The following is a 15,869-nucleotide window of genomic DNA, read 5'->3' on the forward strand; positions in this document are numbered from 1 at the left end:
TCGATTTTTCAAAAATGGTCTGAAAACACTACCCACCGCTTTGGAAACTGCCGATCTGCTCATTCGCCACGTCTTCAGATAGTTCAGGATTCTCGAGGACATTGTGTCTGACAGGGGGGGTTCAGTTCACATCATGGGTATGGCGAAAATTACTGGGACAACTGAACATCACAGTGAGCCTAACATCCGGTCATCAAGCCCAGGCCAATAGACAGGTGGAGAGAACCAACCAGGAGTTGGGCAAGTTCCTCCACTTATACTCTCAGCAGCACCACGACACAGTGTATTTGCTTCTCCTGGGCAGAATATGCCCAAAACGCTTTCCACTACGCAGGGACAAGGCTTACACCTAGGATACCAGCCACAATTGCATACCTGGAACTCCCCTACATCCGACCAGCCTGCCATCCAGACATGGTGTCAGCGTGCCGAACAGGTTTGGGAGGAGATGCACCAGCGGTTGTGCTCTGCCATAGTGGCCTTCAAAAGGAATAAATGGCACGGAGGGACCCCACGTTACAACCCCATAAAAAAAGACTGGGTAGCTACAAAAGATGGCCAGGTGAGACTTGCAGGCAAACTGAGTGCAAAATATGCCAGTCCATACATCATTCTTGATCAGATTAATAAAGTCACGTACAGGATAGGTTTGCTGGGGAGCTGCCATGCATCATCTGCCTTCCATGTGTCATCCCTAAAGGCTGTGGTGGAGGGGTACAGCCCAGAGGAGTGTTACTGGATCCCGACCTCATCACCTCCTTTCAACGGGAATATCCGCAGAAGTCTGCTGGTCACGTTCTAGGAGGCTGGCGGGATCTCACTGGGGGCACCTGTTTATTGATCATACCCATACTGAGTATGTTCCTTGTTCCCCCTGTCTTTATTTAAGCCCACAGGTTCCTGAAGCCACTGCTGCACATTAATGGACTTCAGAGCGACATGCCACTCTTTCTCAGTGCAAAGCCTACACTTTAAGTGAGCTGCAACACAGTGATTTAAAAAGCAGAAGATATTTACACACTTTGAATAATGGAGAATAAAGACTCCTATGCCTCACCCTTGCCTCTCGAGTTCCCCTGTTCCTCCAGCATCACAGCAGATCCCTTTATACCAATAACACATTGTGGAGGTTTACCTTTGATCTAGATCATTCTATATTGTACTTTAAAGTCATCAAGGTCAAAATCCATGTCTGTTTTCTAAGTTGCTCTACAGGGCACTGTTGCTCTAGGAATATACACAATGTATAACAAACACAAACAGAATGCAAAACTTTCTCAAACAGAACATACTTTAACACCATCATCAGTACAGTCCTCTAGAAAAAATAACCTGGAAACATTGAGTTCACAGTTCCTGTCCAGGCCAAGAACCAGAGACTGGGTGGTGATGCTGAAGATTTGGCTTGCAGCAAAGTTTACTCCCATCATTGATCTGAAAGTGGAATCCACCAGATAAAACACCTGTGACAGAAAAATAATATATCTAAAGATCAAGATAACATTAAACCAAGTAATCATTTACCTAGACAAGTGGTGCACTTGTATATTAGTGTTTCACACAATATTCATGCCCTTACACCTGTGTTAAGGAGAATGAAACAATGCCAGTTCTCACTACGGTAAACAAATACCAGCTGGCCATTAAGAATGTGCACCTGAATGAAGGTCAGAACAGGACTGGAGGGGACACATTTCAGGAGCAGATGCCCATTGTTGGGAGGAGTGATAATGAACTCCAAGGCTCTCAGGTGGCAAGTCAGGGTCTTCAGCACAGAGATCTTCAGAGATGATTTCTGTGATGATTCCACCCATACCTGTCATGGCAAAATTAAGTTTTGTAAAATGCCACTGAAAGTGTTCTTTATATCTTTATATATACACACACACACACACACACACACACACACACACACACACACACACACACACACACACACAGAGTGCATTAAATAAAATCCCACAAATACAGACCTATGAACTAAGGCTGCAAAGTATACATTTGTAGGGCCTGTTAAAAAAGAATAAGGCTTAATATATAAACAAACTTAAGTCCAAAGATGGAGTATGGAAAGGCCTACTGCATAAAACTAATTATATGCACATACATCCACGAATCAAGCATCTGTAATGTGCTTCACAATTCCTGTCCACATATCCCGCAGATCTCCTCGACACAATCATAGACGTTACAATCTCAGCAACCTCACTGACTCACAACGCTTCACACCATCACATATCGTGGTGGCAGGAGGGCTCTGGAACTGCCAATCTGTTGTCCAGAAGGCTGACTTCATCTCAGCATTAGCATCCCTCCACTTCCAACACTTCCTGGCTCTAACAGAAACATGGATCACCCCTGAGAACTCGGCGACTCGGACTGCCCTGTCCTCTGCCTTTTTATTTACCCATTCTCTGAGGCGTCTTGGCAGGGGAGGTGGCACAGGTTTACTAATGTCTCGAGAATGGCGTGTCACTCCGCTTTCCTTCTCTACACTTTCCATCTCCTCTTTTGAATTTTATGCCATTACAGTGTCTTTTCCCACCAAACTTATCATTCTCATCTACCGCCCTCCAGGTTCCCTGGATCACTTCATTGATGAGCTCGACATCCTTCTGAGTCAATTCCCCATTGAAGGAAATCCACTCATTCTCCTTAGTGACTTCAACCTTCCATCAGACAAGCTGCATTCCTCCTGCATCCTTCTGCTGTTGGCAGCATTTGACCTCACCCTCAACCACTCTCCTCAGACTCACAAAGCAGGCAATGTTCTGGACCTGATCTTCACCCGTACCACCACAACATCGGACATCGCAGTCACCCCCCTCCACCTTTTGGACCATCACTTTCCATCCTTCTCTCTCTCCCTTCCTTCTCTTTTCATCCAGTCCTCTCCAACATGTTCCTCCTCCCTCTGTCGCAATCTGCACTCCATAACTCCCTCTTCCCTCTTCATCATCATCATCTGATCCACACAAGCTCTTCACTATTTTTTCTTCTCTCTTTAATCCTCCCCCTCCCACCCCATCTCTTACTCCAGAGGATTTTATCACCTTCTTTGAGGAGAAGGTTGCAGCAGTCCGCCAGTCCTTTTCCTCTGTTCACCAACCTCCAACCAATGTGCTTTCCCCAACATCCAACTCTCTGACTCTCCACAGATGAAATTCTTCAACTCCTAACTTCCAGCAATCTGATTACATGTCCGCTGGATCCAATTCCTTCTGCTCTGTTCCAGTCAATTGCAAGAGATCTGCTTCCTTTCATCTCTGTCATCATCATCAACAACTCCTTATCTTCTAGATACGTGCCTACTGCATTCAAATCTGCCAATCCAAAACTGTGCCAATCCAAAGCTGTACCAATCCTGAAGAAGGCCACACTTGACAGCTCCAGCGTTACCAACTACAGACCGGTATCACTTCTCTCTTTCCTCTCAAAAGCCCTTGAACGAGCAGTTTATAAATCAATTGTCTCTTTTTCTCACCCAGAACCAGCTGCATGATCCCAATCAGTCTGGCTGCAAAAACAGCACATTCTACAGAAACGGCCCTCATAGCAGTGACTGAGAAATTTCATGCCGCTAAAGCTGCCAAACAGTCATCTGTTTTGATTCTTCTAGACCTTTCAGCAGCCTTTGATACAGTGAACCACAACATTCTTCTCTCTGTTCTTTCCAGGCTTGGTGTGACTGGCTCTGCTTGGAGATGGTTTCAGTCCTATCAGGTGACATGGAGAGGATCCACATCCAAACCGTGTAGACTCTCCACTGGTGTTCCACAAGGCTCAGTATTCGGCCCCCCTCTCTTCTCTTTGTATACTCGATCTCTTGGTGATGTAATATCTTCATGGTTTCTCCTACCACTGCTATACCGATGACAATCAATTGCTTCTTTCTTTTCCTGACACACAGGTCTCCAGACGTATTCTGTTCATCCCAGGAACTCCCAACCCTTACCATGACCTCACTGTTTCCTTTGAGAATTCCCTGCTATCACCATCTGAAGCTGCCCGTAGCCTGGGCGTAACTTTGGACAACCAGTTGTCGTTCTCAACTCATGTTTCTAATTTAACCCAGTCTTGCAAATTCCTCCTTTGTAACATATGAAGGATTCGACCCTTTCTTTCGCAGGAAGCTACCCAGCTGATGTGCAGTCTCTTGTGATCTCAAAGCTACACTACTGCAACTCACTACTTGCTGGTCTTCCTCTAAGAGCCATCAAACCTCTACAACTTGTCCAGAATGCAGCAGAACGACTGGTCTTCAATCTTCCGAAGTTCACACGTTACTCCACTGCTGCGCTCCCTTCATTGGCTCCTTGTAGCTGCAGGCATCAGATTTAAAACCTTGATGCTTGCCTACAAAGCCAAAAATGGACCAGCCCCTTCATACATGAGGTCAATGGTCAAAGCCCGATCTGTACCTCGAGTACTTTGAACCTCAAGTACGGCTCGGCTTGAAATACCTTGCTTCAGGTCTCATGGACGACAAGCATCGAGACTATTTTCTGTCCTGGCAAGATGGTGGAATGAACTCCCACTTGTTGTCCGGACAGCAGAGTCCCTTGCAGTCTTCAAACGCAGACTAAAGACCCATCTCTTTGCAGAATATTTAAAAGGACAACTGACACGGCTCCCATATTGACTGACTAATTTAGTACTTATTGTAGGGCATTGTTTATGTTGTTTAACAAACTCTAGAGCTTATTGTTTATAGTACTTATCATTGTTTAAGATAGACCTTATGTATTTTGCACTTCTAGGTATCAACATTCATCCCTGTATTCTACAGTATTTTAGTTCATTGGTATGTTTAATTCTAACCTACTGTACTGTACTTGGATATATTCTATGAGTAAATGACAAAGCACTTTTGTATGTCGCTCTGGATAAGAGCGTCTGCTAAATGCCATAAATGTAAATGTAAATAAGAATATTATATCAGTAAATGCTGGGTCCTTTTGGCACTGGAATTATAATTGCAGATTAAATGATTTTCAATGTAACCTCGGTAGTAATGAAACTCTGAATGTATCACTTGTTAGCATGGATTTAAATACAATTTGTACAAGTACAGGTGAAACTGGACAGTTGATGGTGCTGTGTCCCTTTGCCTTCATGCCATATTGCAGTGAATGCTAAGTATGATCTGCTTTTACATCTTTTCTCAGCTGCTAAACGGCATTGGCCAAGCCATCAGTGCATGTCAATTCCAAATACATATGAACAAAACAGCATACATTTGCAAAAAGTATTTACTGTTGTGGGGGGGAAAAGTACTGTGATCATTTGGTAACAAATCACATGCAAGTGTCTGATCAAGGAAGTTAACACCATGACAGTTATGTTCAGTTTTATTTGTTTGATTAAACTGTTCCGGTGGGAGACTCTCATTTGCTTCCTCCTTTTGTCCTGCACATTCTGTGCCCATGACAAAGTGACCAAACATTTTTAGAAACAGTAGTCTCCTTTATTATTTTCATTTTTCCTTTTTGTTTGTCTGCATGTTGTTGGCTCTTCATTAATTTTTCAGCAGATTCAGCCCAGCATGCTAGTGCAGTGCTCCCCAGAGCTGATTACCAGCTCATTCCACCCCAGAGCTGTGTGGGCAGGAACATCTGAGTACTCCCAGGAAGTATGTTTCTCTTGAAGCAAGTCAGGGATGTCAGTATGGCAATCATCTCATGCTAGGAGACTTATTTTGGCTTCCTTCTCCAAGTTAGCAAAGAAACTGACCTGAGCACCACCTGAGGAAGAGCCACCACTAAAGCTTTCCTGAGCCCACCAGTGAGGACCATGGGCTCAATGTCTGGAACCTCCTGGGAGGGTGGTCCTCCCTTGAATTTCTCGGGGGGGCGACAGGGACTAGTTGGTCCTCCCAGGGGCTCATCTAATTTTGTGCTCTGTGGTTTTGCAGGCACAAACATGTCAATCACCCAGTTCACCAAGGAGCCCCACTGACTCAAGGGGGCACTAGCTCTGTATCCAGTCGATGATAGGGGTCTTCCTTGGTTATGCTATTATCTTGATGTGTTGTCAAGATACATTACATTTGTCCCTTTATAAGCCTTTGTGTTTTTTTGAGCAATTGTCGGTTATTAATACTGTTACACTGGCTTTCTGTCTTCAGTTGGAGACTCATGTCTGCTTTTTTTCCTGCATGTTCTATGCTGCACCTGCTACTTCAGTCCCAAAATACATCAAATTGGGCTGACTTGCAAGTGCTTAACCACTGCAAATCAGTCGACAAATGCTAACACAATATAGCTAAGTGTATGCTGTTTTTATTTTAAATACACAGTGGAAGAAGACAGACAGGGCCGATGTCAGAAAGGACATGCACACAGGGTCAATGGCCAGCATTCTGCAGTCTTTCACGAACACAAACAAGGACAGGGCTGTGCGACTAACACTCTAGGTTAGCACTATAATATTTTCAAATACACTAACCCTGAATAGGACATTTAATAACTCCCCTTAACCAAACATGTGTATACAACAACTCTACAAGTAGTATTATACAAATATTTCCAATATAATATCACACGTCAGGTCATCCAACACAACCACATCCGTACAAGCATTAATAACAGGGAAGCAATGAGCATGGTAAAACAAGATAGAGACTCGGCGGTCTCTTTACCACTCCACAGCTTACCCCCAAATGTCTCCTTTGGTTGACAGGAAAGTGAAGTTCGTAACTACCTCAGCAAAACTTCGTCCACAGTCAAGAATACCCCGGGGTAAGAAAAAAAAAAAATCCTACACCTTCAGGAGAAGATGCAAACTTCCCCAAATGTTGTTTCACAACCTGATGCTGTGTTTCAAAAAAAACCTCTCTTCTGGTTGGTGGGATTCCCCATTTCGTTGTTAGTCCATTTGTGATCGTTCTGCCCATTGGGCGATCAGTCCCAACTAGTCATCTGCTCCGCAAGGGGTGAGCCCTGAACTCGTACCATGCGTCCTCCTTATGCACTCAACCAAAAACACGAGTAAAAAACAAAAAGGAAAAAGGCTGATACATAATGTACACATTATTTATTATATGTGATCTTTACAAGGTTTTTTTTTTTTTTCAAATTTAAGTACAGAATTTTGCAGAGAGACTGGATGTGTTGGTTGGTGTTCTGCGGGCTGTGTTGGCTGGTTAGCGAATGTGGTCATTTGTCAAAACAATGTAGTTAAGTGCCTGAGGGAGAAAAAAAAATACAATATGTTCAAAATTGTTTGACAAAAAAAAAAGATACTAAGGGTTATTTAATCTCCATTACTGGATACAAGTTATCTGGATACTGAGTTTTTTTACAGAACTGTAAAGAGGTGGTTAAAATGAACATCAGGTTCTCTATGGCAAAACTACAAACTTTCCACAAGGCTGCATTACCTCCCATCTTGTTCTTCCTATATACAAATGAGTGCATTTTCCTAGTGATCATGTTAAAATGTTTTGAATATACTGAAGAGTCTGCCCTTAAAGGTCATGAGTGAATGGTGCAGTTTTAATCTTTTTAAAAATCACAGAGACATGTACGTCAAGTGAGAAATTACCATTACCAGATATTAATTGTGGTCTTGTGGCCTGCAACCACGCTAAATGTGCTACATGCAAATTATTAACAGTCACTCAAATAACTAGCATGACAGGATTAATTTGTTATCACCAGGTATTGTCTACTGTATTCGTTGAACTGAAGAAATGTGTTGAACATATTCAGAATTAAGGATTTGTTGTTTCCAGTGGCAAAGCATTTGAATGCTAACTGACATTACATTAATGACATATATGTGTTATATATGTGTCATATATGACATATATGAATCCTGGGTACTTAACTGTAATTTTAAAAGTCTCTACACCCCTTACTACACTGCACTGCAGTTACACATCTAGACTCTTCAGATTTATATACAAAGAAAAAATCCCCCCACTCTCCTCCAGATGGTCTCTTTCCTGCATAGAATCTTTCCTGTTCCCAAGATTTCACTCTACTGCATGGAGATTTCAGATGTGATTCCTAGGATCTTCTGTTCCTGGATCTGCTTCTGCAAGTTTGTGGGGTAACAGCCCTTAGTGCTCCAATTACCATGGAAACCACTGTTGCCTTCACTTTCCACATCTTTTCCAGCTCATCTCTCAGCTCTTCGTATTTCTTGGGCTTTTCGTGTTCCTTGGTCCTGATGGTACCATCACTTGGAACTGCTACATCTATCACTCTTCTGCTGTTTGTCCATCACTACTATGTCCAATTGGTTAGCCATTACCATTTTGTCCATCTGTATTGGGAATTCCCATAGGAGCTTAGCATAGTCATTATCCACTACCTTCAGAGGTGTATCCCACTTTGACCTTGGAACTTCCAGCACATATTTTGCACAGATGTTTCTATATACTGTGCCAGCCAATTGCTTATGGCATCCCATGTACGCTCTGCCTGCTAGCATCTTGCATTCCACTGTTATGTGCCAGATTGTCTCAGGGGCATCTTTGCACTGCCTGCATCTGGGGCCCTGTCTGGTGATCCCAGCCTCTATTGATATTGGATTCAAAGCTTGTTACTATGCTGCCATGATTAGTAGCTCTATGCTGTCTTTCAATCCAGCCATTCAGAGGATTTCTCCATGTCAGCCATTTCCCATGATGGTTCCTGTTCTTCCTCATTCCCATCCATCTCAGGCTCCTGCTGTCTGAGGTACTCACTAAGCACTTCATCACTTGGGACCATCTCCCTGGCGTACTCCCTGCTCTTGGATATTTCCTCCTGGACAGGGATAGGGATAGGGGCTGAGATGCTCACTAATCCTTGCGCCCCCACCCCACTGTGAGGATTTTTTTTGTCTTAATGTCAGTGGCTTCCATCTCCTACTTTGGCCACAGGTGTTGATAGCTGAATGGGCAGTGGTAGCTCAGTGGTTAAGGTACTTGATTTGTAATCAGAAAGGTTGCTGGTTCAAGCCTCACCACTACCAAGTTGTCACTGTTGGGCCCCTGAGCAAGGCCCTTAACCCTCAAGTTGTGCTCACTCATAATTGTAAGTCACTTTGGATAAAAGCGTCAGCTAAATGCCATAAATGTAATCTAAATGAATGGGAAGTACAGGGCTTGTCTCACTTTGCTGCCCTGTTACTTTTTGCAACAGCTGCTTTTTGCAGCTACAGCCAAATGCATACAGAGCTTTTCAGTGTGATCAGGGGTGAAGCACCTTGACAGACTGTGCCCCTGGTGGATACAACCTCCTTTTTTGGCCTGCCTCCAGGCAAGGTTGTGCAAGGAAGGGGAGCAGTAAAAAAAAATAAATTAAAATTAGCATAAGACAACCATGAGGGAAGGGGATAAAAGATTCCAGACATTATAGCGCAGTGCTCTGGAAAGCACTCTCCAAATTTCGGGGCAATTCAGAATTCAGAGCACTTGGTGTTAACTGAAGCCCAGTCTGGAGATCAAACCACACTAGTCAAGGCCCTCTAACTTAACCACACTACAGTGTTGGTGCATAGGACAGAAACAAAACAACTGGTAACAGTCTGTATGTTAAGCATAGATAACATATGGGCCCCAAATAATGATACTGGTTCATTAGAAACCAAATAGTGTCTCTTTCTGCCAAATATTCCGCACTAGTCAAGGCCCTCTACCTTAACCACCAAACTTCAGTGGAGGTGCATGAGAAAACAACTGATTACAGGGAACTCCCCAGAAAAACTAGCCACGCAGAGGGAAGACTCTGATCTGTTTTCTGAGAGACAAAGTCACAGTAAAACAATACCAGTTACAAGAAAACTTAGCGCATGCACACATGGCAAAAGACCACACTGGGTGGCACCCCTATCACAAAAGAACAGGCAACAATTTGCACAGAATCACCAAAATTGGGCAAGATCGAAAAACATTGGTCTGATGAGTCTCAATTTCTGCGGTTAATCACATGATAGTGTCAAAATTGGAATAACATGAGAATGGATCAATCCTGCCTTATATCAATGGTTCAGGCTGGTGGTGGTGTGGGGGATATTTTCTTGGCACACTTCAGTACATGTATAGGAATGGTAAGAATTAGACAGATAAGCCTGCCAGCACAACCTCTGGCTCTGCCACAAACATGCATGGGTGAAACAACTACTTTGATATTTCCATTGAACACCATGGACACTTAGCACTTCATAACATTGTCATCTTACAGACTGGGTACTTAACTCTCTCACCCTCTCTCCTTTTCAAGGTCTCCATCATTCAGAGTTTTCTTCCAAGAAATAACTAATCATTTGTTTTGTTCTGTGCAACATGTAATAGTGAGTACACATTACATAAAATAAATTTACTCTCCCCCCCCCCATTCCTTACAATACTTGTTTACCAAATTGTCTTACCTTATATGTCCTTTATAAAATGGATTTTGAGAGACAAATTCTAAATCTAGGGTTAGTGTTATGGGAGATGCACATCAAAATGTCTATTGAACAGGTTCTTATCATGAACATTTGTTTACAATATGACTATGCAGTTGTTTCTTTGATTGTGATTCATGGGCAAGTTATCTAAGAATAAATTACACAGAGGTACTTTAGTTTTAAAATACAATCAATCAATGATTTGCACTGAATCAATTAGCTTGTGAGAAAAGGCAACTTTGTGTCACATACATGAGCCCTATAGAGGCAGCAGTATGCAAAAATTCAGCACAAAACACACAGATTACTGAAGGGATAATGGCCACAGAGTACATTAGTTTTTTTGTACACTCACCCTTAGGATCCTGTTAGCAGTGAAAGCGGAGCCTCATAGTTTATGGGGTTCACATTCACATGTGAGACACAGGGTAGACTGTGCTTCTGGAGGGCTGTAACATTTGTGACCAGTGAGAATTCTGCTGTCAGCTCACTGCCATCAAGGACATAGTCTATAAACTCATGCTTGGCCTGTGCAAGAAAAAAAATTACAGTAAAACATGATTAATGGCAGCATAAAGCCTGCGCTGTTTTGGTGGGGAATCTGCTCATAAATGTAATTGTGTTGTATGCTTTAAGCCCTCTCGTGGACATTAAGTGTTTCAGTTCTTGACCATCAAGTTGTTCAAGCCACTCAACCTAACTGTACCTCTTTGGCTGTTACCTTGATAGACCATTTAAGTAAAGATTTAAAGTGGTAGATATTCTGTGGAAGTCTGAGCATTCAACATTCAATAAACGTCTTGAATGAACAATTTAAGTGAAATACCCTATTGCTATGGTTCTTATCATAATCAAGTAACTTACTATTACATACAAGAACTATTTCTATAAACTTTGAAAATGACTTCATTAAACTTTACATTTTCTTCAAATAAATCCATGTACAACTCAAAGCTATCATAAAATGTAAAAAATCATACTCAGTGACCTCATAATTAAAAGCTGTTAATTTTTTTTCCTTTCTTTTCTTTTACTTAAAAGTTGGCAGTTTTTTTAGCATGTACCATTATTTTTAGACTTGGAGATATGAGAAAGCAAAAAGAGAAACTAACCGGAAATCTTGTGAAAGACAAGACAGGAAGTCCAGGGATTCTGGAGTACTCCATATGGCTATGACATGGACCCTTTGTCACAATACTGGAAATGGATCCCTCTCAAGTGTCGGCTGATGACCCTTAGGAACCCACGAGTCAGAGCCTTTGAAGAGCCCTCTAACAGTTGGATCTAAAACTGCTAATGGTACATACAAAAGGATAATGTCCAAAACGACTGATGTCACTGACTGTTAGAATTCTGTTGGTGACATTCAGGGAAAAGGAGTCATTGGACTGTCCAGGATTCACTTGCACATACTGGATTTGACTTTTGGCATTGATGTCCATTTATGAAAAGCTCCTCCTACCAAAAAATGGCTTAGAAAGCCATACATGGGGCGAGTGTGTATTTTGTAAACAATCTCATCAGGTGTGTTATCGTCATTAGTCAGCTAGAACAAAAAACTATAATGAATCATTAAAAAAGTCATACGTTTTCATTAATGTGTCAAGTGTGGCATGTGCATCAAGTGTGAAAATTGGCTAGGTTATCAGTTATTAGGCTGCCTATACACTAGGCAGTGCATAGACAGAGGGGTAGATGCAGAACTTGTCCATCTAGTAGAGTTGCACCGGTACACAGTTGGAGCAGAGGAAGAGTTTTTACAGGAAATTGAGCAGGAAGTTAAAAATTGAGTATAAACATGGAAAATTGTCAAAAAACAAGGCAAAGAAGTTCTTGCCATTAATTCACAACACCAAATCACTGGACTTCTGCTTGTGAGCCCCTGCCCATTTTTTACTGGTTGATGCATCAATACATCAATTACAGCAACAGCTGAATTTGGGTTGAACTTTTTCAGTACACAATGCGTGCATTTTCTCTGCAAACAGCCACATTTCTAGTCTGACAGAATGAACGTAGTGTTCAGACTGAACTACACCAAAGAACTATGTTTTAATATAGTGCCAGATCTAGTGTGTAAGCATCCTTAAACCGATGGATTAAAAAAAATGGCCAAATACAAAATACAAATATATACAAATAATGAGCAATACAATACATACCTCGAGATGTTTGGTGTGAATCTTAACTGGTTTTCCTTCTTCTACCATTATGGAGTAGTTATGCATGACATGCAGAGGCTGATGATGGCCCTCAAGATAAACCTTAACTGCCACAGTCACATTCAAACACAGCTTCAGTAAAGCTGAAGGAGTCCATCATGTTTCTGCTGTCGCCATGGTGATGAACTACTTTGCCTGCCTTTAAGTCATATTGTGTGAAAGCATCAACCTCCACACCTTTACAAAACAAAGTGTGTCATAACTTGGATCATTAAATCTCTCAAAAAGTACATCTTTATCACTTCTCACATCTATGTTGGTGGTAACAGTGATGTTAGTAGGCCAGTGTTAGCCACCTTTTGGAATGGATCCTAGGCACTCACTTCCAGCAGGTTTGAGGTGTCTAGCTTAGCATGTCATTCCTAGATCTTCCTAAATTCAAGACATAAAAATTCAAGACATAGAAATAAAATGCAGACTCTGGAATTAATTGAAGAGAAGAGCTAGTCTCGTCTTTATTCTGAGCTCAAATGTTACAAATGAGGCATTGTCCGGAGAATGTTGAACAGTCTCAGGTGGGTACACCTTTTATACATTTTCTTAATAACCATTTTTATTTTTTCATAAAATCTTGGCCAGGTTCCACCATTGTTCTCCAAACCATACATTATTCAATGTATGCAAATTGATATTCAATACTTACATCAACCAATTCTTGGTACCATTAGGTTCATCATGGACTACTTCTATTTTTTTTAAAAGGCGATCATATTCTAAATCACTGGCTGCCCATATTGGTTCTTCCAGAGCTAGGCTGGGATGTCCTGTCTTTGATCCCAGGCTCCCCACTGGACTGAGGCCCCTAGAGGCCTGTCAAAGAGGCCTCCTGAGCATTTACACTGAAGCCTACAGAGGTCTTTCCTGCATGAAACCAGTTTATTCTTGTCCGTCCTCATTTTTCTGCGTACAATATAATTTTATTACCTCGAGGATCAGCTATGAAGAGCACAAAGTCACCAGAGCTCACCCCTTGTGGACAAACAGCACTCCTCATCTAGATCCTTTTGCTGGAACTGGTAAAGCTTATGGGATGCGTCATTTACCAGGAACTAAGTCACCAATTGGTATTCCCCACCTTGTATAAATGTTAGCTATGCTTAGGTACCAGAGTTGTTCCTTTTCCAAATGTTTGTGTGAAGCTGCTAGTTTGTTTCCACTCTCCACTGGAATGCATCAGTCGCAGTTCACCATAGATGGGTGGTCCAGTACATCATAACGGATATCAAGGGCTTCCTTGGAGACATTCAACTGCACAGCTAAATGCTGATTACCTATGTGGGTAGCTCCACTACTTTCTCAGTGAGAGCAGCTCCAGAGTCTATTAAGGCTGGAACAATAGTCATACAATCATTATATAGCAACTCCGTCCTCATCAGCAATGGCTTCCGACTAGTCAAGAATAGGGAACTACTCACCTTTGTCTCCTCAGACGCTTTATTGGAGGTTTTATTCTTTCCTCTGTGAGTAAGCACACTGCAGGTATGGAGAATATGGTCAGATTCTACACTATATAAACATAGTCCAAGGCAAAATCTGTGTCTCCTCTCATATGCAGATCGATAATTTTCACCTCAGTGTATACCTTTCACCTCGGGTAGTGGGGACGGGCTGTACTTAACTTGTCAATGTCGTTTATTCCTTCCTGTCTCTCACAGGAGGTTGTCCAAGTGTATAGACATTGAAGTGAAACCCTCAGGTGACTGAGATTCATTGCAACTAGCCAACTCTAACAATCTTTATATCAAGTTCCTGTCTGTAAGCGGTTGTCAACGTTGCGTCATTCCATCCGCTGCTTGCTGCTAAGGTGCGGAACACCAAGGCGTACTCTGCTGCCGTGCGAGAACCTTGTTGTAAATTGTATAATTCCTCACTCGCCTTGCCTATTATGGGGTCAGCAGAAGCAGCCCGGAAATGATTTGTGAACAGGAGGTAAATCACTGCCCAGTTAATACGGAAATTATGAGGAAATGCGGATAGCGTCTGGCACGGAGGTTAATGTGCAAAATATAATGGCCATTGTAACAGAAATCCTTTACAGCCTGCAGGAGCCCAATTATACTTATCTGGTAGAGCAAGAGGAAAGGGGAAACTGCTAGCTGTGGGTGGAGGAGGCGCGACGACACTAGGATTTTTCAGCTAACTGGTAGGTAGTGCAGCCAAGCAGTGTGTTAACTCCGTGACCAAGGGAACCAAAGCAGTAAGTTATGACTTAGGGATTCCAGTCTTTGATAATGCTTGCTTAATAGCTGTCCTTGAGTTATAAAGTGTCCGGAAACGATCCAGTACATGTCAACTCCATAGTAGTGGCAATGTCTTCTGTAATGTTTGGAGAAGAGACACGGAGTCGAATACAGCAAGACCAAGAATTTTAATAATGAAAGGCCATCCAAAACGTAGTCAGAGAAACAGGCAGGGTCAAGGTCCAATGAATATCCGATATAGCAATGAAATCCAAAAGGGGCATGTAAAAGAGTAAGCCAAAAATACGAGCAGTGACATGAGAGACCAGAGAATACCCAATAATGCTCAGTAACATAAGGCAGGCAAACGAGACTTTGCAAAGATTTAATGAACTCCTAGGAATATATATATATATATATATATATATAAATTACACAAAGACACAGCAGTTTAACAAGACAAAGATGGTATAAATATTCAGGTGTGACATCAGGAAAATCTCTGCCTTAAAATAACCTGTACCTCAGAGCTACTAAATGTGAATTTTCACAAGACATTCAATGTGGGTTAAATGTATAGCCTATGTTTGTGGTATTTACAAGAACACCCTTAAACAAGTTTACCATGCTTTTATTGGGTATGATATAAATCACACATATCAACTGAATGTGTTCATATGTATTATATCATATGAATGCAAATTCATCTTTTAACCTTTTAAAAAAGTCATTAATTTCACCAAGCATCTTCCCAAAATACATTCGGTAACGTCATCTTAATCAACTCTCTGGTATCTCTCTCACTCTGGTATGTGTCCTGCTTTGCCTACAGTGATGGCCTGCAGTAATTTAGACTAAGTGGTACTACTTGATGCCTTATCTTCTATATCAAAATTAAATTAATATATGTTAATGCAATGAGTTCCTTTTAAAAGCACAATGTGGTTCACTTTATTTCTGGAGCAGTGTGTCAATGCTACGAGAAGGAATTAAATGTTACCTGTGAAAAGGATAAACTTGTTGCATCCTCATATATTATGGAAAAATCCTTTTTTTCTGCATCCTCCAGAACTTGGCTACAAAC

At 41.8% G+C, this 15,869-nt stretch overlaps 1 long non-coding RNA gene across 6 annotated transcripts; it reads right to left on the bottom strand.

The window, feature by feature from the left end:
- Positions 1 to 1,335: 1,335 nt before the first annotated feature.
- LOC145652377 (uncharacterized) lies at positions 1,336 to 15,869 on the bottom strand. Of its 6 annotated transcripts, XR_014118593.1 has the most exons (9): positions 14,176 to 15,869; positions 14,021 to 14,078; positions 12,855 to 12,977; positions 12,546 to 12,744; positions 11,496 to 11,676; positions 10,739 to 10,911; positions 6,656 to 7,186; positions 1,658 to 1,816; positions 1,336 to 1,463 (listed from the first exon to the last, which is right to left on the bottom strand). It is a non-coding gene; the product is annotated as an uncharacterized LOC145652377 (long non-coding RNA). The 6 variants fall into 6 exon arrangements; XR_014118595.1 differs by having other exon boundaries at positions 12,546 to 12,652; positions 12,902 to 12,977; positions 14,021 to 15,869; XR_014118592.1 differs by having other exon boundaries at positions 12,902 to 12,977; positions 14,021 to 15,869.

Source organism: Electrophorus electricus, chromosome 19 (genome assembly GCF_041902795.1).
Source record: "Electrophorus electricus isolate QZ-2024a chromosome 19, ASM4190279v1, whole genome shotgun sequence".
Lineage (NCBI taxonomy): Eukaryota > Metazoa > Chordata > Actinopteri > Gymnotiformes > Gymnotidae > Electrophorus > Electrophorus electricus.